The sequence below is a fragment of the Peromyscus californicus genome, unplaced genomic scaffold (assembly GCF_007827085.1).
Source record: "Peromyscus californicus insignis strain IS unplaced genomic scaffold, ASM782708v3 Scaffold_14__1_contigs__length_90479793_seg_2, whole genome shotgun sequence".
NCBI classification, from domain to species: Eukaryota; Metazoa; Chordata; class Mammalia; order Rodentia; family Cricetidae; genus Peromyscus; species Peromyscus californicus.
The window spans coordinates 37,952,964-37,976,221 of record NW_026294436.1 but is presented as its reverse complement, the minus strand read 5'-3'; the positions used below and the strand labels follow the sequence as shown (position 1 = coordinate 37,976,221).

Genomic DNA, 23,258 nt, shown 5'->3' with positions numbered 1-23,258 from the left:
GAGTGGGGGGCAAATACTTGCATCGAAACTTCCCCTCTTTAGCTTCAGAACACTCAAAGTTTGGAGCAGCGTTCCCAGGTAGTGTGGAGTGTCCAGGGCCTCCTGGGAGGAGTAGAGGCGACATGACTTGGAAGTCTCAGAGTTGAAGGCAGGAGGCCAGGAGCCATATCTTCCTCTGCCATGGCTGCTGACACAGGATTTTTTTTTCTCTCACATTGACCTTCCCTGCTCAGATTTCCCTCCTTCTGTGCTTGGGTCTGTATACTTTTGACTAGGGCAGTTAAGTTGTTGGTGGCTCTGAAGATGTGGTCTACAAAGATAGGAACTTTCTTGGTGAAAAATAGAGGTTTTTACGTACCACATGGGTGCCTTACTCAGAACATGATCCTGACATGAACTTTGTCTAGACTGTTGACAAGTCACCGGGTTGCTTTTGTGGGCTTTGTGTGTATGTACACGTTATTTCAACGTGATGTTGCTGTGGCGTTGACCTGTATGACTATTTCTAAATGACTGATAAGCTCTGGACCAGTTGTCTTCAGACAGGCTTTGCATTTCGGGGTTGTTCTCCTCTCTCTAAAGACACAGATGTTGCATGAGTGGCAGTGTGTAGCCAGATAGGGTAGCAATGAATGTCCTGGGAGCAATAGAGGGGACCCCACCCCAAATAAACTGTCGCTCGGTTAGAGGTTGACAGCCACTAAGTGGTTCTTAGCGGCTGCTCTGGTCACTGGACTCCGTTTCTCCTCTTATCCAGCCTCTCTCCATATCCTTAGATTTACTGAGTCCAGAGCGGTTGGCTCTGAGTTAAACTGTAGATCTGAAATATCAAGAGGAAGAATCATGTGAGGTTGTTTCTCGTTTGTGTAGGAATCCTGCTTCCTCCCATATGAACAAGTGACTCAGGGACACCACACCTCATCCAAAGTCAGTTCTTAGAACTCTCCGCCTTGAGTGCCACTTGCTTTCTTGTCTTAGGTGTCCTGTGGAGAGGCTCTGTTCTTTGTCCCTGAAAACCCCAGCCTTAATTTGACTCAACCAAACGAGACACAGCAACTATGAAACATTTCTCTTTTCCTCCAGTTGGCTTCCTCGTGTTTGTTTTCCTACATTCCAGTGACCTGTTCAGAATTCTTCAAAGTGAACAATTTTAGAGTTAATGGGGTTGAGGTGAGGAAGACGCCTCCCGCACACTGGACTCTGACAGCAGCTTTATGGGGAAGGTGCTATTATGGAGCGATCGCTCTTTCTTTTATATACCAGGAAAACAATGCCCAGAGTGAGTCACTTGCTCGCCAGGTCATATAGCTAAGGAATAGTAGAGGCTGGATTTGGACCCAGGTGTTAGCTCTGTGCTGTCAAGAACTGCCCAGACCCTCAAGACTGTTTCCATACTTGAGGATATCATTGGTGCTCAAGAATAAGGACACTTCCCGCATGCTTCTCCTGGAGATCACTCCTGGTGCAGGATTTGAGAAATGTAGCCTTCTGATCTTCCTTATGCTTTGAATGATAACCAGAGCTGCAAATTGTGAGATGTATTATGATGATGTCACGCCTTATTGATAAGCTCCCACTTAGGCTGTGTAAAGTGTGGCACCCGACAGAGGTGTATGAGGTCCTGTAGCATGCGAGTGTGGGCCTAGCCTTGGTACTGGGTCTGTAGTGCCATTCAAAAAGCTCAGCACCTGTGACCCAAGCACTCAGGAGGTGGAGGCAGGAGCATCAGGAATTCAAGGTCATCCTCTACTACACAGTGAATTCAAGGCCAGCCTGAGCTACCTTATCCACTGTCTCAGGGAAGGCAACAACAACACTCCCCAAGCGACACCAAGCCAAATCAAGTTTCAGAAGACGGAGCACAGTTTTTATATTTTCTAGTGCTAAGATTTCAGGATAATTAATATTCAGTTATAGGAAGCATAACTAAATAATTACACATTTGGGGCCGAAAAATGGCTCAGCTGTTAAGAGCACTTGTTGCTCTTACAGAGAACCCAGGTTTGGTTCCCAGCATTCACATGGTGGCTTACAGCCATCTGTAACTCCAGTTCCAGGGGGATGTAATACCTTCATGCAGGCAAAACACTCATATACATAAAATAAAACAAACAAGTCTAAAAAAGGTAAAGATAATTATACATTCTTAGATATGAAGTACGTAAACCAAAACACTTTTAAGTCATACTATTTTTTTTTTCCTGAATTTGCGCTTTGTTTGTGATCGTTTGAGGAAAACCTAAGGCAATGGTCCTAGAACAGATACTGAGTATGATCCAGGCCTGGTTTGCTCCTACATGCCACGCTAGTCACACCCATTGACAGTGTGGGGATATTGACAATAGCATTGAAATATCGACCCCCTTTTTCTTTACAATGACATCGAAAGTTGGGGTGATTTTACTGACACACAGCTCTCCTGGTGGCCCCAGTCATGAACAGAGAGTCACAAAAGACTGCAAGAGAAAATCATTTCCCCCAACTGTTCTTTCAGTTTGTAGCATCTGGGAAGGGCGAATGGTCAGCTTGGGTTGTCTTTGACACCAGTGTTCTGGTATACATCCCCAGGGACAGGAACAAAGGAATTGAAAATACCAGTGTTCTCTGCAGTAGGAAAAGTACCTGAAGGGACAGAAGAAGAGCACTCAGGGAAGGGGCTTTGGAGTCTGCAGAACTGGACAGATTTGCAGTCCAGAAAAAAATGTGTCACACTTAGGATAAGCATAAGACTGAATTATTAGTAGTGGGTTCACATCACATGGTCTTTGGGGAGTGGACTGGGTCAGTGGAGTGGATAGCCTTGTGGTTTTTCTCACTTGTACTTCAGTAGTCATGTGACCTGCGGTAGGGTCCTGGTGACTCCTTTCCAGTGTCTAGTGCTTGTCACACTCTTGCACACTTCAACACTTGATGAGTTTTGTTCAGATAAGTTGAAATTTTTGATGAGTAGGAGAGAGCAGAGGTAACTAGAAGAGGGTGTTCCATAGGAGTGAAAAGACGTGGACGCTTCTGCAGATCCATGGGTGTAGGTGAGCTGTGGCCCACCTTTGGGCTTTGGGAGTGCCTTGGTAAATAAATGTAAGTTACATCTAGACCAAGGCATTCCTTCTTTTGGTTACACCATTTGCATAGACTCTATCTGATAGTTAGTGGTGCTGCTGTGCATATTGCATTCATGTGGGGAAATTCCTTGAGTTGTCAGCTAACTTTGATTCTGGAACTGTTCTTTGAGCCTCCCAGGGTGGATGAGCTGTGCCTCTGTGTGTTCCAGAGCATTCCAGGTCTTGTTATGTGTTTACCTCATACTTCGTAATTGTCTGTTTGTTTATATTCCACACTAGATAGAATCGCATAACTACAGCTAATAAACGTTTGTTGAATGGATGAATCATGCTTCATCCTTCTTTGTAGGACTAATATTGTCTTGATAAATATGAATGTATGGTTGCTTCTCATTTAAAGCCAAATCACCGTGAAGGTGTCAGCCTATGAGGAGGAGCAGAGGGGCGTGGGAGCGAGAAAAATCAATTAGGTAGTGATTATAGCTGTCTCGACATTCTTTCTGGAACAGAGCAGGGCACATACAAAGATAGCGATTCTTCAACAACCACTTCCCAGCGCCCTCTAAAGCCAGGAGCTCTGACTGCGCTTGCCTCCTGTGGCCCACTGAGGAAAGAGGGGCAGTGCATGGGTTAAAAGTATTGGCAAGCCTTAGAATTATGTGTGGTTGGAAGGAGGAGTGGGATTTCAGAATTGAAAGGAGATAAGCCCAGAGGAGGCTCTGGTTTACTGTTGGTCATCCTTGTTTTCATGCAGGAAAACAGGCCTTGGGTTGAGCTATTCATGTCTGTTGGAATGTTTAATTTAGGCTTTAGAAAGTAAAGCTCAAAATTTAGCAGCCATCTGAAAACTAAGCAACTGGTATTTTTCATTCTGACCTTGGGAACATGCTTCTCAAATTATTAGTCCAACAGTAGGGTAGCCTGTGCCAACGCAGAAGGCGCAGGCCAGTAGAGCTGCCTGGGACACTGGTTTCTTGCCTTTCATTGCTTTCAAAATCTCTTGAGCTCTGCATAAGGAATATGTGGTATCCAATTAAGAATATCCATTTCAGTTTGTCAACCCAGAGAATACTGAATTTAGCTTAAAAAAATGCATGTCTAGAGGCTGGAGAGATGGCTCAGTGGTTAAGAGCACTGGCTGCTCTTCCAGAGGACCTGGGTTTGATTCCTGGCACCCGCATGGTGTCTCACCTCTGACCTCCAGTCCCAGAGGATCCAATGCTTTCTTCTGGCCTCTGGGTATTACATGCATGCAGTAAACTGGCACATTCAGGCAAAACATACATACATAAAAATAATAAATAAACTGGCACATTCATGCAAAACATACATACATAAAAATAATAAATAAATGGCACATTCATGCAAAACATACATACATAAAAATAATAAATAAAATGTTCACAAGAACTAAAAAATACATGTCTACCTCTAGCAGATAAGAGCAGCGTAAATCTTAGAGGTATATTAACTCTTTACACTTAGAAGTATACATCCTATTCCTATTACAGATGTATTTCCTTCTCCTCTGAAGCTATAAGGTAAGTCCCCTGGAGTTTTAAATTCAGAAAGGAAAGAAGAGAGATAGCTCGTTGTTGGAATCTGTCACGGCACTGAACTATTTGTTTGTTTCTGTCTCACTTATCCCCAGCATAATTTCCTTTTAAACTTGCCCTTCTAAGGGATCAGACTTTACGGTGACTGTCGTCCATGTGCTACATTAGAACATGCACAAAATCGAGGAAAACATCTCTGCCGTGATGTGTGTTTTGGCAGAAAAGGTTGATTTCTATAAACAGAGCAAGACAAGTGTTGGAAATGGGGAGAGGCCATAAAAGTTGCTTCATTCTCTCAGACTCAGCCAGCGGCCTGTCTCTGGCTGGCCAATGGGTGTGGCTAGCTCCACAGAGTTGATTTGGCGTTCTCGGCAGCTAGCTTCTGGGTCATTTGTGGGTAAACACAATCGGCATTTCACAGATAACATGCTAAATATGGGGATGCAGAGTTCAGTGAAAGAGCTTTCCTCTAAAAGGGTTACGAGCAGGGGAGACAGGAAGTCAAGTCAATTCCAGTGTGTTGTGGTAGATGTGATACCTGCTGGGGACCGTGGAAGGGACGGGGCGCTGAACTGCCCAGGCACGCAGCACCCACCGCAAGCAGAGAGGGCTCTTCAGTGGGGGACCAGGGCTGAGCAGGGACTTAAAGCTGGCCTTAGGTCCCTGACACTTCAGCCAGAGAGCACAGCATGTGGGGAGGAGGGGAGGCAAGAAGTGGGGGCTGGAGAGAAAAGTAGGGATGTGGCACGGAGAGAGTCTCAGCTGTGGTGTCACTAGGCTGTGGAATTGGAGTCGCGCTATCACAGGGGCCATCACAGTGCAGGGTTTTAAATGGGGCACTGTGGCCAGATTGGCATTTTAGAGTGTTGACAGTCTGAGGGAGGATGTGTTAGAAGGAAGCCAGACTGGAGCAAGGGGACCCCAGAGGAGGCTTGTGTGGTGAAGCAAGAGGTGAAGACCCGAAGGGACACAGTGACAGCAGAGTGAAGGGGACTGGGGAGGACTGAGTGTCAGGGTGTGTGTGTGTGTGTGTGTGTGTGTGTGTGTGTGTGTGTGTGTGTGTAGATGGGGTCTCGTTGGCAGGCACCTGGCTTTCCATGAACAGGCCAGACCAAAGCTGGCCTGCTCTCTTGGGGACAGTGTCACTCTCCTCTCCGTGGGTCAAATGTCCTAAGGTGACTCACTAGCAATGCTTCATTTCCCAGGAGGAGAAACTCCAGATCTTGGTGCGTTTGATGTGTGGTGACCAGAGACCTAATCTCAGTGTAGGCTCGTTCATGACAAGACCGAGGCTGGAGCTCTGCGAAGCTTCTCAGATTCCAGAAGACTCCGTGGTGTGGCTCTTCTGCTTTTCCCTGCAAAGGAAACACATGTTTGAGTCTGTGGACTGTGGAGGGAGAGTAAAGCCAGAGCCCACTGTACTGTGATCACAGAGCTATGTTTTAGACAACAGCAGTTAAACTAATAATCGTGTTGTTAGGGACGCAGACATTTTACAGTTAGCTGTTCTGCTCTTTATCTCTCTCCCTACTCAGTGTCTAGCCCTCCCTGACGCTGGGTGTCTGGGCTGCTGGCACGCCTGCCTCTGGAGGATCACTGTGATTGCCAGCTCTCTCTCCCTCTCCCCCTCCACCCACCCCACTCCCCAGCCTACATGATCAAGCATTTCCTCACACTTTACTTTGCAGGATTTGTTGTGTATTTTTACTCACTTTTCAGTCTCTTCTGGATAATTGATCAAAACTCAACCTAGCCAGGCGGCGGCGGTGGCGCACGCCTTTAATCCCAGCACTCGGGAGGCAGAGCCAGGTGGATCTCTGTGAGTTCGAGGCCAGCCTGGGCTACCAAGTGAGTTCCAGGAAAGGCGCAAAGCTACACAGAGAAACCCTGTCTCGGAAAAAAAACAAAAAACACCCCCCAAAAAACCTCAACCTGGACACCTTTGGTCGCCTCTCCTCAGCCGTGTGGTCGTTGAGATCTCCTGACTGACTTTAATCTGAGAACTGCCTTTAGTGTTCTTTTTAAAGTCTACAAATAGAGGAAGCACAGGAGGAATAAAGATAGAACGAGCCCACAGCGTTCAGTAGGCAGCCAGTTAGTTGCCTGCCGCAGGAAGTCTGTGCACACAGGGAAAACCTGCTCTTAGGTGGATCCTTCAGCACCACGCTGAAGAAACACTGTGTCTTACCATGCTGTGACCCCATGCTGTGCTCTGATGATGTGGGGCTCCGGCTAGCTTCATTCTCCAATTCATTGCTCCTTCTACTATTCAGAATGTGACTCCTGGGGTACCAGTGGTGGTAGTTCGGGAAGAGATGGTGTGCCAATGGTTCTAATAATGTCTTAGCTCTCGTTAAACAACAGACAAACACCTCCTTGCCTGACATCTTCAAGCTTTTTATTGCTCAGTGCAGTCCCCTTACTTGAACTCATGTCAACAGTTAATCGTATCCCATGCACACAAATCTCGGTTTTCAGTAGGTTTGCTCCTTTTTGTCAAGTATTCAACAGCGGTTCCTCTTCAGAATATTTTCATCTTTTATAAACGTGAAGCCAAGGCTGAATCTTCCGTTTCATGATTCTAAAGATGGTTTGAAGACCCAGACCATGTCTTTTCTGCTAACAAGGGCTGCTGTTGGTCAACCCGTCGACTGAGCCTCTGCTGTCCCCTTCCTAGTGACTCTTCCTAGCGACAGGCCTGCCCTGTGACTGTGGTGGGGGCCTGGAATCCGTGGACAGTTCTTTTCTACAGAATTAAACACAAGAGCATTTAATGGGTATAGGGAAAAATAACTGAAGCTGGATTAGATGCTGGGTAAAAATACAATGCTTTATGGTCCTTTTCCCAGCTGAAAGTGCGACACTTGAAGTTGTTTATTGAGACAACTGATAATTCTAAATGGAAAAACCCAGGAAATCGGAAGCACTGGCTTATTTTGCAAGGCACAGGGAAAAGACTAGCCGTCTCTGTCCAAAGGTTGACTTCTAATGACAGACACAATAAACAAATACTTCTTAAAAAATGACTTAAGCAAGCATTAAGGAGCGCTCAGCACCGTCAAGGCCTGGCTGGAGAATTAGCACACTGTTCTTTGAACTCTGTTGTGTTTTCCTAGGAGCTGGGCCCTCCTGGCTGCTCTTGCCTTTCAGGGGTATTTCCTGTGGGGGCCTGGGGTAGGAAGCCTGCTTGACGGAGTCAGACAGACCTGCTTTGAAAATTCGTCTCTGCCTCACATGTGCTGTGCTGGCTAGAGCTAAGAGGTTGTGTCCGCCTCCCTCCAAGCCTGGCTTCCTCCGCTGTGGAGATAATACAGCGCCTTTCTGATTGCATTGTTAGGGGACAAGAATGATTCACATCAGGAAGGTGCTAGGCTTAGGCCGTAGAATCTGGTGTACGCTTGCTCACTGAACAGAGAATCTTGTCAGCTTCCTTCCCACTGCAGAACCCTCTTTTGAGCCCAGTCGTAGGACTCTAGGCTGGTGTGGCTCTGCTGCATGTGCCTCCTGAAGCCTGGGGTTATGAGCAACGTCAGGTTGCTTAGGAAACTGAATTAAGCATGTCCATAACTTTGTCCTCTCATCTCACACACAATAGTGGAAGGCCGAACCATGGCAGGGGTTCGTAAAACTTGCTTATTCAGATAATAGGGTGTTTTTTCTTGTAGCTCTGAGAAAATGCTGTATTTATAAAGGGATTTATTTTGTTCACTGTTTGGGAAGTTTCAATCTGTCATGGGAGGGAGGGGGTGGAGGAACAGTTTGTAGCATTGTGGGCAGGAAACACAGAGAAGGGACGGGAAAGGTATGGAGTCTAAGACACAGCTCCAGGGACACGTTCCCTACTTCTTCAGTCAGGCCGTCCCCCACAGTGTCACACTTCAGCAACAGATTCAACCCACACTGTCAGAGCCCTCCTGCTGCAGGGCCTCTGAAACAGCTTCTCAGACAGACACACCCCAAGTGTGCTTTACTAGTGTGTGGCTCCCAAACCAACCCAGGTAGACAGTCGAGACTAATCTTCATGGATATCTAGTGTGTTTTCCATGTCTAGGCATCTGTACAGTGAACAACTCATTCATTCCTTAGGATCCAACATTTTGCATTTCAGTTTCCTTCAGTTTTCTGTAGTTAATTTGATAGTGATATTTTTATGTTTTATGGGTTTTTTTTTTTTTTTGAACTGGGTGGGAGTGGTTAGGAGTCATTGCTGTTCTTGCAGTGGATGGGTATTGAGTTCCCAGCACTCATGAGAGGGTGGCTTACAACCACTTGTAACTTTAGCTCTGGGAGATCCAATACCCTCTTCTGGCCTCCATGGGAACACCCCCCCCCCCCCGCCCCCATACACATACAAGTACATGAAATTTAAAAAAAAGAATAAATTTAAAAAAATCAATAATGGCAATGTTCTGTCTTCTATATTTGATATTTCTGATGGAAAATGGGAAGGTAGGCAATAGTTCTATTTCATTATGTTAGACTTATTGGACAGAATTTTGGGTACTGACAAATTGTGCTTGCGGCATCAATTTCAGGTCCTAAACTACTGGCTGAGACGATGAAATCTCTCATTGTGCCACTTCTGATTAGTTAATATAATCCTTGAGTCCCAAGCCAGTGGTGAACTGCGTGACTTTGAGACTTGTCACGTGTTTTTTAAATCGTCTGTCCGGTGGTTCTTCTGTCAAAGGAGGTAACACCCGTTTTCCCTTCCGCCCATGGGTTTATGGGGGCACCTTAGTTAGTTAGTGTATATCACTAAGTTGTAATACAAACATAAGGCTATCCTTATCGGTGTTTAGCCTAAAGACCTTTCATTTCTTTTCCTCTCTGCTCACCACGCAGGTGCTTGATGGACAAGCCCTGCTCACTAGTCCCGCCTCCCTTCCCTCCTCCTGCAGGAGACAGTCTGTATTTCCTCTTTGCACCTGCTGCTTACCTAATGGCATCTTCCACTCTGCCACCCTGGTCATTACCTTGGGTGCTCGGGGTGCAGTGAGGATGCAGAGCCCTGGGCTCGTCTGTGGATTGGCTGCGGGAATAAATAACCCTTCCTCAGGATTCTGAAGACAGTTGTCATGAGCGTCTAGTGTAGGAAAACTTCTACTTTTTTCTTGGATGCTTCTCTTCTCGCCGGTACACAGGGTGTGGTAAAGAGACTCCACCACCAACCAGCTTGCGGTTTGAGGCCCACGTGGGATTTGAACTCATGACCTAATGCCAGAGGCAAGACTGTTACTGACCACCTGGAACCCCTCCTCCTACAACATAGGCATTTCAAACACTTGCTCTGAGTAGTCCTGTGGCTGCTGTCTGTGCCCCCTTCCCATCCCCGGCCCCCTTTCCTGCGGCACTGCTGGCCTCCCCATCAGGAACACAGTTCTGAACTCCCGTTTTCCTCCCTGCCTTTCGACGTGCTTGTTACAGATGCTTCCTTGCTTCCCATCTCTCCTGTGTGAGTTCCTTTTTTTGTTCTTGTTCCTTCCTGTCCTTTCGGGATTAAAAATAGTCTCCAGGGTCTTTGACTGGTTGGCCACAAATCTGACCTTCCTTCTATTCAAACGGGTCTCTCCCGAGCATCTTGTGATGCTGTCCTGCTCATCTGAGATAGTCCACCTCAGCACCCATGCTGTTAATCTGTGCCTATTCTCAGCTGGTTTGTGGAGCTAACTGACCCTTGTACCCGGAGCGCTAGCTGAAAATTAAGTCTCCTGTACCAAGATGCTTAATCAGTGACCCGCTCACATTGTTCCCGACAAACACTGAACTCTCTCTTGCCCGCTGACTGCGTGTGGTACAGAAGGAGAAGGGACGGCACACCTCAGGACTCCCTGTGACATTCATCCTTGAGTGACGGACGCCATGACGCTGTGGTCAGCGCAGGCTCATGAAGTAGCTTTCAGATACCATACTGTGTAGAGTGTCCTGGGGGGGGGGGTCATGATGTTCTGCCCCCACCAAAATATCTCTTGGGAGGTCTCACGTTGCCTCAAATGTTTCTCCATGAGTTGCCTTTGCTTGGGGTTGGAAGATTCTGATATTCTTTACAAAACTAGCTTCCTAGCCAGTGTTGACTGGGACAGTCCCCAGATGAATCTGTGCTGTAGGACAAACGCTTGATCAACCTGTGATGGCTATGGCAGACGTGTTCACCTGAGTCTCTGACCTTAACCTGTCCATTAAGGTCCCACGAGAGCGTTGAAGGGGTTCTGCTGGAGCCCATACAGGGAAGAGCGTGGCCTCAAAAGTTCCCATTCACCCGGCCCTCTAGCTCCCTGTGTGGTTGACTCCGTGAAGCTGTCTGGCCGATGCCGTTGTGTCTGCCTGCCAGCCTGCAGTCTCCAGGACTGATGGTCAGCTTCACGCTTCCGGTGTCCGGCCGATGCCGTTGTGTCTGCCTGCCAGCCTGCAGTCTCCAGGACTGATGGTCAGCTCTACTCACCTTTCAAGTCAGCTCCACGTCATCCTGTCTTCTATGCTCCTAACCTCGTCTCGATGCATTGCCTTTGGGAGGGCCAAGGGTGGTGTTAGCACTTACCAAAAGCTCTGTTACAGCTCTTGTCACGGTGATAGTTTTTGTTTGCTTGAGACAGGGTCTTGCTGTGTAAGCCCAGGCTGGCCTCAGACGCATCGGGTAGCCCAGGCCGGTGTTGAGCCTGTGTTTTTCCTACTTGAACTTCCTGAGTGTTGAGAGCACAGGTGTGAACCATCACCCTTGGCTATGAAGTATACTTTTCCCTTTCCTTTACCCTGTTTATTCAGTGCCTTGAGGCTTGGGTCACATTTCAGTCATCTTTGCATTCCCATTGTCTGAGATGTTATCTATACTCAGTAGCATCTATTTTCATGTTTGTTTGTTGGAGACAGGGTCTTACTACAGTAGCCCAGGTTATCTTGGAGCTAAAACATGTATCTTTAATGTTATTTCTTGTCGTTGGTTATATATGCTCAGTGTCGGTTTTTGAGACAAAAGAAAAACATTGACTGAGTAAGCTAGACTTGATTTACAGCTTACTGTCTGACTAACCACATAACAAGGGAAGGGGATATTGCCTTTGCTTCATTTTATTGCTGCTCTTTCATTTCTACACTACAGGATCTTGTGAACTGATGGTGAGCTTTGTGATAGATGGGCTAGCATGGATCCAGACTTCACCTACAGATTTTCTAGAGATACAATGGTTTGAGTCATGAGTCCAGAGTGGACTGCTAGGAACTTAATTCCTACTCAGAGTTCCAGAGTCGACCTACTTAGGGTTTTCACCTATCTTTATATCTGAGGTCTGTAACTGTCTTCAAATTCGTTTGAACCTAATGGCAAGCTGGTCTGGCTTGTTCACGGGGATCTGACACCCTCCGTGTGTATAATGATGCAGGGTATGTATGTGATTCAGCCTCTTGAGCTGAGATGGATGTTGTAGGCTTGCTGTGTGGTCACTTTCTGAAGGGTACCCCTCTCACTGGCAAAGAGACAAAGGGAAATGCAGCTCAGCTGGCAGAGTGTTTGCCTAGTGTATACGAGGCCTTGGGTTCTACCCCCTGCACTGTGAAAGTCCACATGGTGGACAAGCCTATAGTCCCATTACTTGAGAGGTAGCGGTGGTGTGTGTGTGTGTGTGGGGGGTTGTTTGTCTACAACCCTGCTGTCACTATGTAACCCTGCTTGGCTTGGACCTCTCAGGGATCTGCCTGCCTCTGCCTCCAAGTGCTGGGCTTAAAGGCATGTGCCCCATCCCCCACCAATAACAGTTTTTCTGTTTGTTTATTGCCCTCCCATCTTTATTTGCTGACACTTTTTGATATAGCTGCTGTGGCAATTTCTGTTCAGTTTTGTGATCAACCAATATTATTTTTCAGAACAAGTTCTCTAAGGTTTACTTTCTGATTTGAGTGGTTTGTGATATTTGTTATGTTTCTGATACCACAGGACCCCCATGCCCACCCCAATGCTTTCGGACTTTGTGTTTGAGGCATTTCAAGGTGATAATGCCTGTTATTGGTTTACGAGCCTCCTTTCTGGTCTTTTCCTTGTGAAATTCCTGTCCTTTATCAGAGCTCTGGAGCCTGTGGAGGAGCTGGAGCTGATAGTGCAGTGTGGGATGAGGGCACGTGACTGGATGTGCAGGGGATTCAGCAGGAGAGGACCAAGCCTTCCTTCTGCCATGCACAGCTCTATGCAGGCTGGGCTGGGGAATACAGGACCAGACACCCTAGGGTTGCGCTGCCCGGTGGTAGCTTCTTGTCACTGTGCCTCCCGAGCACTTGAAATGAGTTCCTCTGGACTAAATGACAGCCCACGCAGAGTCCACTCCAAAGTGTGAAGACTTGATGATATAAACTATCGCAGTGATTTCTTGTAGTGAGCTTATGGTAAAATGATATCCTGGGCCGGGCGGTGGTGGCGCACGCCTTTAATCCCAGCACTCGGGAGGCAGAGCCAGGTGGATCTCTGTGAGTTCGAGGCCAGCCTGGTCTACAGTGCGAGATCCAGGAAAGGCGCAAAGCTACACAGAGAAACCCTGTCTCGAAAAACCAAAAAAAAAAAAAAAAAAAAAAAAATGATATCCTGGGTATGACAGGTTAAACGAAATATTGTTCTAAAAACATATTTGTCACAAAATCATGTTTCTTTTCACCATTTTAAATATGGCACTTACAGAAGTTACCCATGGCTGGCATTATATTTTCTTTGAACAGTGTTGTTCTCAGACCTTAGTGTTCAAAATGCACGTTGTGGGTTCTGAAATCAATTCAGTGGTTAAGAAAATACTATTTTTAAATTAGGACAGAATGGAATAGAAATACCAGAATGGCACTATTTAGAAACTTTTTGTTTAATAATACATGTGTTTAGACCAGGCCCCAGGTAAAACGTGCCTTTTATTTTTTAAACCATGAATCACGGTCAAATGTCTGCGAGTCACTGTTCTGGTGGCTGACTTATTCTGGAGCATTACCAGAGGGCAGGTCTGATCGTACAGGTCTGAGGGGTTAAAGCTGGCCTGGAACTCTTTAGCTAAACCAGACCCTACAGGAGCTGGATGCTCATCTCAGTGAGCCAGGAGACTCCAGAGTGAAGGGGGCCAGGGCTCTGTATGCTGTCTGCTGAAGGCCGATCTTGGGAGGCCAGACCTAAGGTGCCCCTGGAGTCTAGAAGGGACTGTGTGTGTGTGTGTGTGTGTGTGTGTGTGTGTGTGTGTGTGTGTGTGATTAAAACCTTTTTCCAAATAGTCTCCTGGGTGGTGATTCTTTCTAAGAAGTGAGTTGTTTCTTAGTGACCTTGGACTCAAACCGGATTGAATAGGTTTGGTTTGGTTTGGTTTGTGACGGCAGAGCTCTTCCTTTCTGTGTTCGGATGACATCTGAAGAGGCCGGTGGGGGGAGGGGGAGTCTGCAGAGGCTGTTGTTCTAATCCAGGAACACATCAGTCTTCTTCCAGAAAAGATGTCCTTCCCATACATTAGACAGAGGGACAGTCACCCGGGCTCTATGTTTGACTGAGTTCTAAACAAAGGGCATTTATAGCCATGGGGAGGGGGCAAAGTCCTCCCCCCAATAATAAAGTTTATGAGCTTACATGGCCTTGTATTTATTCTGACAGTTGTAAAAATTCTTTCTAGTTGACCCATTTTTCCTTTCTTAATTAAAAAAAAAAAATCTGGCAGGCAAGAGTAAGAAATGTGAAACACGTGACTAATGCTTCAGCTCTTTCTCCTGGAGCCAAATTCTTTAAAATTGTATCTTAGACATACTTGATTTTTGTGACACAATTGCCCACAAAAGCCACCAAACGTTTGTTCCCGAAGCTTGTAGATTTCGATGGTATTTGTCTTCAGGAAGGAATCTTAAAACATAGCATTTAGGAGTCAGTGAACCGGAACTGTCTGTGGAGCGTTCACCCCAGTGAGTTAGCTCACCCTGGGCACAGACAGAGGGCCAGGCAGCCTTGGCTTCTCCTTCGCCTGGATACTTCCAGCCTTGTTGGTAATCACCCAGGATTTTTAAGGGAGTTGGGCTAAGTGATCTGCAAGATCCTTTGGAGATAGAAAGCACCAGAATTCCAGGACAGACTGACCAGGCACCAGGACAGACTGACCAGGCACCAGGCGTTTGGATGGATCCTGATCAACATCATTCCTGTACTCATTCCTTCCAATCCCAGCCTCTGTACGAGGGTCGTGTGATTTTAGGAGTTTTTATCACAGCAGATTTGAAATCATTGTAACTCTCATGCTGCTGTCCCATGAAGCGGCTCCAGCTTCCCGGAAGGTAGTTAAATGACCTTTCTCAGTACGCCAAAGCATACTGTACTGTTGGATACTCCATGTAATCTTCTGCTAAGTCATACTGCATGCAATCATCAGTTTTGTGTTAAAAATGGCCAAATATTGGCAATTTTCATGTAGTTCTGTCTAAAATTAGCTGTACTCTATAGAACTTGAGATAGATCTCTCTGTGAACATGTCACATTCAAGACATCTTTAGAAAAAATTCTTTGATAATTTTTTTTTTTTTTTGGTTTTTCGAGACAGGGTTTCTCTGTAGTTTTGCACCTTTCCTGGAACTCACTTTGTAGACCATACTGGCCTCGAACTCACAGAGATCCTCCTGCCTCTGCCTCCCGAGTGCTGGGATTAAAGGCGTGCACCACCACCGCCCGGCGATAATTTTTTTAAAATAAGAATTATTAAGTCCCATTAAACTGTCTTAGTAAGCCTGTACTTAGAGAATACATGTTTTAAACATCTAAATAAGGAAAATATTTACTTTCACTAAATTTAATTTTATTAGTCTTAGCCATTTTTTCCCTAGTTGTTTTCAGAATCTTTTCAAATCCTGATTTGGTAAAGCAATGGCGCAGCTGTGGCTTCAGTTCAGGTGCTGTAAGCTCAGCAACACTGCATCCCCACTCAGCAGGCTTGACTGTTTGGACTCAGAACTAGCCAACTCCACAACTACTCAGCTCACACCTCTCCATCCTGACTATAGTGACCAGAGGGCAGAGCTAGGGTGGAATGGTCTCGGTGTCTTTGAAGACTGTGAGCAAGACCCAGGGGTACCAGTCTGTGTTCCCCAAAATATTGTGCACCCTAATAAACTTATCTGGGGTCAGAGAACAGAAAAGCCACTAGATACTTAGGCTAGAAAATGGTGGCACTCACGCCTTTAAATCCTAGCATGCCAGAGGCAGAAATCCCTCTGGATCTTTGTGAGTTCAAGGCCACATTGGAAACAGCCAGGCATGTGACACACGCCTTTAATCCCAGGGAGTGATGGTAGAAAGCAGAAAGGTATATAAGGCGTGAGGACCAGAAACTAGTAGCAATTGGCTGGTTAAGCATTCAGGCTTTCGAGCAGCACAGTTCAGCTGAGATCCATTTGGATAAGGACTCAGAGGCTTCCAGTCTGAGGAAACAGGATCAGCTGAGGAACTGGTGAGGTGAGGTAGCTGTGGCTTGTTCTGCTTCTCTGATCTTCAAGCATTCACCCCAATACCTGGCTCCAGGTTTGATTTTATTAATAAGACCTTCTAAGATTCATGCTACAAGTCTGGGTCAGCAAAGGAAGGACCATTAGTTTGATATGACTTTGTTTTTCTCATGATATCACATTAGCTGCTAGTGATCGTTATGTGCAAACTGAATCTGGAATTTTGGCCCAGTCATGGGACTAGCAGCCTGTCATTTGTGGTCTCCATTTAATCACTTGCGTTTGCTTCCTTTGCATGCTGCTGCTCTGAGATGCCCAGTGGATTTTTCTGCTTCTGTTTCATTCATCAGTGTTGCGATCACTTCTGCCGAGGCTTTCGGTGCCCCCGTCTCGAGAGAGGTGAAATCGTTAAGGGACTAAGTGTTCTTCTTTTTGTCTGTTCTTTCCTGAGCTCCAGGTTCTTCTTTGCTGTGCTGCTGGTCTACCCTCTCTAGTTCAAAGGCCTTTTACTTGATAGGGAAGATAGACACTTAGATAGGGGTGAATAGTTCTGCTTTCTTGCCTTATCAGTCCGAATTACTCCACTATCAGCAGTGAGCCACACCCTTCCTTATTCTTGCTCCCAGAATAGTTGAAAAAAGTCCTTTAACTGGCTTTAGACTTTTCACAGTTCTCATTATTAACATGACTGTTAATGTTCACATTTCTGTGTTTGGGATACATGCTACTCTAAAGTGGATGCTCAGTCTTAGTACAGGATATTCTTTCATTGCATATTTAAAAACCTTTTAAATTAGTTCATTTGTTTTGTGTGTATGGGTGTTACTTGCATGTATGTCTGTATACTATTTGTATGTGCCTGGTGCCCAAGGAAGTAGAGTTACAGGTGGTTGTGAGCCATCATCTGGGTGCTGGGATTTGAACCTGGGTCCTCTGGAAGAGCAACCAGTGCTCTTCACCATTGAGTCATCTTTCTACAATCCCTTTTTATCTCATAATTTAGAAACCTGGATAATCACTGTCCTAAGATTGTTTATTGTTATTCCAAAGAAAGAATGTGAGAGCAAGTCACCTTTAAGAATCTGTATTTATTTATGCTTATGATGTTTATATTAACAAATATTGATGATCTACAATGTGTTTATATGTATATGTTTAATTTGTTTGGTCACACACACACACACACACACACACACACACACACACACCCCTTACCATCTCTTGCTCCCCTCCCACTCATGCTAATCCACTTCTTGTTCCCAGCTAGCTCTTTTCACATCTCCTTTTTATCAGTGACCCACTGAGTATCTTTAGAGTTGCCTATGGCCTCACGGGGCAGGTTTGTTTCCTGGAGCATGGGCACTTTATCGGGGATACACCACTGAAGAGGATGTCTCTCCCTTATCAACCGTTAACTACTTAGGAATCCTCAAGGAGAGGCAGGGAATCCCTGCCTCCAGGAAAGGGTGCTGCTGGACCTGATTTGAATGGAGGAGAGTGGGGATGTTAGCAGAAACAGATTTGGGATAGGACTTCTGAGTGGTGCTGGGAAGGCGGTGATATGACTATTTGCACTGCTGGAATGGTTTCCAGATTAGACGCGCTCTGGGGTTAGTGACGTGTACACATAATATCGAGTACATGAATGAGTGGATGACATGAAAAAATAGAAGAGGGTTGAGGGCTGAGCTTGGACCGCCCCCTTATTGAGGGCAAGAGGGTAGAGAACAGTTAGTGTAGGAGTCACAGTGGGTATAGTCAGAAGATTACAGTCTACCTGGGTGGCCAAAGTTTTAAGATGTTTAAAATCTCATATGTACTCTACAGATGAGGACTACCCTTGGACTTTTGGGCATTTCAGATTTTCCTTTTTGAAAAAATACATTTAAAAACTAAACACCAGAGGCTGGGAAGATGGCTCATCCAATAATGTACGTCAGTGAGAGGCCCTGCCCAGTATTATATCATGTGGAGGATGATAAGTAAGACAGCTGACATCAGCTTTGGGCTTTCACATGCACACATGAACAGTGTGGCTTCACACTTGTAAACATGCATGCACGCACAACACAGCACACACATGCATACACACACACACACACACACACACACACAAAATAAATAAGGTGGAGGAGATTGAGGAAGATACCTGACATTGACTTCTAGCCTCCACCTCCCTACACACGTGCACTTACATATGAAAACACACACACACACTTATCAACATGTCTGCACCCACACAAACCAACAAAAACCAAGCAAATAAGAAAAAATACTGATGAAGCAAGTCGTCTCAGGGAATAGACCAGGAGAGTGGCATTCTTGATGAGTACTGTGCCTGTTCTTAATGAACAGCACAGCTGGTTACTGCTTCCTCACCATCCAGAAGCAGCAGATTTGAAGAGAGTGGGTTTTTGGAGGCTGATATACTTGTAGCAACAAATCCTGGGGGAAAGCTATGGTCAAATGTCCCCTTGTGAGCGAGGCGTTCTCTGTGTACTCATTCAAGGGCAGTCTTGCCTACCCTAGAGCTCCTCCTGCCCCATTGCCTCACTTTCCCCCAATGTCCTCACTAGTCTACGCTGTTCTTCCTTTGTTTGCTCACTATAGGTGGCCTTTCGCGTCCTCTGTGGGATCTAGACTCCAGAGGTCAGGGGGCTTGGCTGTCCCTTCCCTCACTGCTATAGGTATCCGACAGATGAGTATCTGTCGCGGAAAATAACTGCTTACCGAACGTTGAACACCACCCCCCTTATATAATTTGAATGTTACGTCTTTCTTAACATTTGTCTTTTTCCTCAGCCGTGTTCACACACTGAACAACGTCTTCCCAGATATACTTGAAGGCCTTTTTAAAGGTTTGCCTCCCTCCTTGCCTCTGAGACCTGAATCCAGAAGGTGTGGGATTGGCTCTGAGCTGCACAGGGAAGCCTGCTGCTAGCCCTGTAGATTCCTAGAACCTCTGCTTTGTTGTGTGACGTCAGTGGCCCATGTTGTGTGTACCTCTCACATCGTTTTTGGAAAAATGAATCAATAAGTGTTTCTAAGTGTCTCTAGAGGGTCTATCAAGTCACACAAATAGACTTGAAAAATGCTATGATTTCCTCAGTTAAGGCCTAGCTAACAGCATAGCTCTTTTGTAGACGAGTTCACCTCTTTTCCCTCTTACCCTTCCCCATAGTTGTCTCCTAAACATTAAGAAACAAAAACTTTTTTTTTTTTTTAGCTCACTCTTTCCTGTAGTGGGTCACAACAGCTATGTACATTATTTCCCCGGCTCAAAATAATTTCAGCTTTTTAACCTTACATGCTAGAGAAGTGGCCAAGGGAAGCTTTTGGATGTGGAAGGAGAGCCTCCCCGCTGTGATTAGAGTGACAGAGCAGTGTGGCATTTGTAACGGGCAGCCGTGCAGCTCCGTTGGTTATATAATGAATGGTCACTCAGCGCAGATACTGGAATCCATCACCCAGGACCATTGTGTCCACTCGCAGAGACAGGGCTTTCTTTGTTTGCACCAAGTCCGCAGCTCGTGGGTATTAGCTTAGCTATTAAGTAAAACTGCATTCCTGGAAAGGAAAATGCGGCAACTTTCCCTTCTTTCTTTCTTCCTTTTTTTTTCTTTCTTCCTTTCCTTCCTTCTTTTCTTTTTTTTTTAAGTGGGAGGGAAAGATGCCTATTTGAAAATCCAAACATACAATTACTCCTGGCAACACAGCAATTACACTTCTCTGACAAGACAACTTGTGTTTTGTTAGATTTAGACAGTTCTAATTTTCCACAGTCCCATGACCTCTGTCATGTTAATATGAAATCTAAATATTTGAAGTGGCTTAGTGAGAGTGAGGAGGAAATGAAAGGGTTATGGGGGTTAAATATGATCAAAATAGGTTTTATACCTAAAGAATTAAAAACTTACCTTCAAATAATTTTAGTAACCCAGGACATGTGTTTTATAGTTTGCCACGTTAGTGCTTTGGATAGAGTTAGCTCCAGGGCTTGGTCTCAGGGTACAGGCTGTGGGAGGTAGCATAGAGCTTTAAGATGTGGAGCCCAGTGAGAGATGTGCAGGTCCTTGGAGGAGCCTCCCTTAGGAGGGTTAAGTTCTCTGTATGGGATTCCAGGTTCTTAGGTGAGTGAGCCACTGCAGCAGCCAGCCAGCTCTCCAAGTCACACTTACACATCCTGTTTGGAGATGCGGGTCTTGCTCTCCAAGTCACTCTTACAGGTCCTGTTTGGAGATGCGGGTCTTGCTCTCCAAGTCACGCTTACACATCCTGTTTGGAGATGAGGGTCTTGCTACTGTGCTTCTGCTTTGCCTTCGAGGTCCTCATTAGAGCCAAGCCGATGCTGGCACCTTGCCCTTGAATCTCCAGAACTGTGAGCTAAGTACAAACATCTTCCTTACAAAGTTAGCCTGCCTTTGCCATTTTGTTATGATAATGAAAAACTAGCTGCTGATATAGGTGTTGTTTTTTCCTCCCAGTCCCCAATAGGGGGAATTTTGTATAGAACCCAAATTTGTGTTTCATGGAGCAGGCTCTTGATATCTGTCATGTGCATACTGAGAGTCAGGAGAGATCAGCACAGGATGACCTCGCCAGTGCCATTATCTGTAAAATGGAATTGATGTGAGGCTCCGATGTGGCTGTGTATTTAGAGAGTCTCTGAATGTTAGAAAAGTAGTATGTTTATCTCTGAAATTTCCTAGTCGCATGCAAACCTGTCTGAGGTTTAGGCTCACATGTATGCCTTCTCATCTGCTCCAGTTGGGAACAATTCAAAGCAAATGTACACTTCTCCTCTGAGTAAAACCGCTATCAGGCAATGATTGAAAAGAAAACAAATTGGCCTCTTGTTCCAGGTAAGGAAGAAAGGGGGCTGGAGAAGAGAGGGGTCGCACAGAAATTCTAGAAGTAGGCACCGTGCCCTGGAAAAGCAGATTCCTTGATCTGGTTTTCATCATCTTCAGAATTCATCTATCTCTGTTGCTCCAATCCTTACTCAGTAGTGTTTGTTATAGTGGTGCAGGCCCAACCACGCAGCCTCCTTGCAGGGTTTGGGTGTAGTGGGTGGAGGTGAGGCACATAGACCGCTTTTCACAAGTACCCATGGTGATCCCGCCATTGGAGACTGCGGTCCACACTTTGAGGTACTTTGCTCCTGCCATCTCTTGTCTTCCAGCCGCCCCTTCTTGACTTGTCTGCAGTTTGTTCTCCCTGGAGACCCATTTGATCACGAGACACTCACATTCATACTTGTCCAGTACATTTGCCTGCTTATAACTCCCGGCTGTTTCCCAAAGATGGTCAGGTTCAAGATCAAAGTCCTCCTGGCGAGCATTCCAGAAGGAGATGTTTGGGTGCTAGTTTGTTCCAGTTTTATAAAAACTTACTACAAGCCCGGAGACCTCCAACAGCCTCCCAGGCTTAGAACCTGGCTGGGGAGAAGGGCCGTTAAAATCTTCAGACGAAAACCTGCCTGACTTTGTGTGACATCTTTTGTGGGTGAAGGCCTGAAAGCTGTTTGGGTAGGCCGACACCACACAAGTACCTTTCTTGCAGTGTGTTTATTCACACTCACGTCCTGTGGTGGGTGGGTTTGATTGTGCATTCGTTTCTCTGACACTCACACTTGGAACTGTAAGAAATCAAGCGAATGCAGATTCCCACTCTCTGTTTTCAGATCGAGCCATCAGCTCGGTGGCATTTACAGTTGATAGACCAATAAGAGCAATGTGACTCTTAGAGACCAAGAGTTTAATTCAGCATCTCCATCATGATAGGAGAGGAATTCTGGAGAAACAAGTTTCATGAGCTTAGTAACTTTTAGTTATGATAATGAACTGACCAGTCTCAAGAAATGCTCAGAATAATAATTTTGGCGGATGCAGCAGGCCTTCATTGCTGGGAAGAGAATATATCAGTTTACTTTATTTACCTAGGATTTTTAGCTTAGAGTTTTGTATTTTTCATGGCATCTGTGGAGTTTCATGTGCCTTTCATAGATATTTTAAAATAATGCCTACTGTAATTCCCCTAATGTGTTTTCCATTCTGCAAATATTTATAGAACTCATGGCTTGGTAGACCCATGACCAGGGAGAGAGCCCAGAACAAGACAGATAGGATTGCTGCTCTTCTGTTTACAGATAGTAGGTGAGGTGGTCTGGTGTGGCAGGGAGTGTGGGAGATGTGACTACAGAGAGATGCTGGGGCATGGGGAATTGATTTATGTAGATACTGCTTGTTCATAAGAATGAGTGAGAAGCCGTCTAGACCATGAGACCATGGTTGACTCTCACAACACAGAAGGAGCTGATACAGAGGTCCGTAGGCATGAATGAGCCTGCTGCATTTTAGGAATTTCGTGCAGGTCAGTGAGTAAAGCTGGGGCTTAGGGGGAAAGTGGATGGGGGTGGTGGTGAGGGTCAAGGGGATTGTTGGTAAGGGCCTTGGGAGTTCTGGCAGAAGGCTGGATCATCTCCAAATGTCATGGCAAGCTGAAGAGGTTTTGAGCAAGAGAATGACATGACTCGATTTACGTTTGTTAAGAATCACTGTGGGGAACTAATAATGGTTTAAGAGGCATGAGTCTTCTAGTCATGAAGTTGTAAAGAAAGAAAAAGAATTGTGTGTTGGTTTTGCTGGGGCAGTTCATGCTACAAACATTCCGATCTCCGTCCATGCTAAGGCTTAGTTGAGAGGGAAGGGGCATTGCTCCGTACAGTTCAGTGTTCTCCTAAGTTCCTGGCATTCCTCTGGAACACAGATAAGGGGATTGGTACCTTGATGAGTAGTCTTATTCTTGTGGTAAGTGGACGATCCCTGTAAACAAATAGTCTGAAGGGCAAGCAGTGTGGCTGTTAGGAATAGACCTGCAGTTCATCCATCTTCATCTTCCGCTGGACGGACCACTCAGTGCTGTGGAGGACTTACGGGGCGCATTCTGAGTTATAGGATAAATGGATCTTTTTAGATACTTTGCCTTCAGTCTGAAGCAGAGCATACCCTTTAGAAGTATCGTCTGGATACAGGTCACAGGGTAAGGGGAGGTTGGAAGCAGGCGAGTGGGGTTTATTACACACCCTCAGTTAAGACACGGCAATGGGATGGAGGGTGTAGAGCGGAACAGAGGGCCGTTAAATACAGGATGAGGAACTAGTGATGAGCCTGTGGGTCCACAGGGGAGTTTTACAAGTGCTGAGATAGTA

At 45.8% G+C, this 23,258-nt stretch overlaps 1 protein-coding gene across 3 annotated transcripts in view; it reads left to right on the top strand.

Moving 5' to 3' along the window:
• The window catches only part of Rgl1 (ral guanine nucleotide dissociation stimulator like 1), a 265,779-nt gene that overhangs the window by 151,661 nt on the left and 90,860 nt on the right, over positions 1-23,258 (top strand). The window lies entirely within an intron of this gene.